Source organism: Mandrillus leucophaeus, unplaced genomic scaffold (genome assembly GCF_000951045.1).
Source record: "Mandrillus leucophaeus isolate KB7577 unplaced genomic scaffold, Mleu.le_1.0 Scaffold120, whole genome shotgun sequence".
Taxonomy (NCBI): Eukaryota; Metazoa; Chordata; class Mammalia; order Primates; family Cercopithecidae; genus Mandrillus; species Mandrillus leucophaeus.
Window position 1 is genome coordinate 1,107,290 of NW_012100321.1, and position 1,835 is coordinate 1,109,124.

Consider the following 1,835-nt stretch of genomic DNA (forward strand, 5'->3'; position numbering starts at 1 on the left):
CCATCCTGGGCAACAAGAGCGAAGCTCTGTCTCAAAAAAAAAAAAAGAAAAAAAAAAGAAAAAGAAAGCCAATAAATAAAATCTGAAATATATTTTAAAATAGGCTGAGTGAGGTAGCTCAGGCCCATAATTCCAGCACTTTGGGAGGCTGAGGCAGGAGGATCACTTGAGGCCAGGAGTTTGAGACCAGCCTGGGTAACGCAGAAAGACCTGATCTCTATAAAAATAAAAATAAAATAAAAATTAGCCAGGCATGGTGGACCTGCCTGTGGTCCCAGCTAGTTGGGAGGCTGAGATGGGAGGATCCCTTAAACCCAGGAGTTGGAGGCTGCAGGGAGCTGTGATTGAACCACTGCACTCCAGCCTGGGAGACAGAGTGAGACCCTGTCTCTAAACATAAAATAAAAATACGTATCTATCCATCAATGAGAAAATGAATAAGGATACTATGTTTATCCAACAGAATACTATGTAGCAGTGAAAATGGCTTTTTTTTTTTTGAGACAGAGTCTCATTCTGTCCTTCAGGATGGAGTGCAGTGGCTTGATCTCCTGATCTCGGCTCACTGCAACCTCCACACCGCCACCTCCTGGGTTCAAGAGATTCTCCTGCCTCAGTCTCCCAAGTAGCTGGGATTACTGGTGTGCCACCATGCTCAGCTAATTTTTCTTTTCTTTTTTTTTTTGAGACGGATTTTTGCTCCTGTTGCCCAGGCTGGAGTGCAATGGCGCTATCTCGGTTCACGGTAACCCCCACCTCCCAGTTTCAAGCAATTATCCTGCCTCAGCCTCCCGAGTAGCTGAGATTATAGGCCTGCGCCACCACACCCAGCTAATTTTGTATTTTTAGTAGAGACGGGGTTTCTTCATGTTGGTCAGGCTCCCCTCAAACTCCCAACCTCAGGTGATCCACCCTCCTCAACCTCCCAAAGTGCTGGGATTACAGGTGTGAGCCACCGTGCCCGGGCTTCATTTTTGTATTGTTAGTAGAGACAAGGTTTCACCATGTTGGTGAGACTGGTCTCGAACTCCCAACCTCAAGTGATCCGCTTGCCTCCGCCCCCCAAAGGGCTGGGATTACAGGAGTGGGCCACTGCATCCGGCCGAAAATGGCTGTATTTGTTGTTTCTTTCTTGCGATGGTCTTGTTCTGTCCCCCAGGCTGGAGTTAAGTGGCCCTTCATGGCTCACTGCAGCTTCGACTACCCTGGCTCAAGGGACCCTTTCACCCCAGCCTCCCGAGTAGCTGGGACTGCAGGCTGGCACCACCACACCCGGCTAATTTTTATATTTTTTGTAGCAATAGGGGTCTCATTATGTGGCCCAGACTGGTCTAGAACTCCTGGGCTAAAGCGTCCTTCCAACTTCGCCTCCCAAAGTGCTGGGATTACAGGCGTGAGCCACCGAGCCTGGCTGAACATATGGTGAATCTGAAGCCAAATATTAAGGGAAAAACGAATTCTGGGGAGGAACAAAAACTATGTCATGTAGGCTAAGCTAAGATTGCCCCATGATCCTAAGCCCTGGTTCTGGCCTGGTAAATATGGAGTAAAAGCAACACCTGCAGGGGTTGAGACAGGCCAACTTGAGAGATTTCCTTTGGATGCAGGGAGGGGGAAGGGAAGGGGAGAGTGAGGAGCTTCACCACATGCGTTTCTGCGGTTTTGTTTGGTTTGTTAATAAGCAATGCGGGTGTAATGTTCAGACTGAACAGAGCTGGCTAGTGGGCGCACGATGTTTGTGATTTCCCATTCTCTGCTGTGGGCTTCGAATATCTGTTTTAAAAAATCGGGGCCGTGCCAGGGGCTGGGGGCGGGGCCTCCCGCGGGGCGGGGCT

At 49.3% G+C, this 1,835-nt stretch overlaps 1 protein-coding gene across 1 annotated transcript in view; it reads right to left on the minus strand.

Moving 5' to 3' along the window:
- Positions 1–1,835, minus strand: part of BBC3 (BCL2 binding component 3) — a 16,555-nt gene that overhangs the window by 3,460 nt on the left and 11,260 nt on the right. The gene's annotated exons all lie outside the window — the stretch shown is intronic.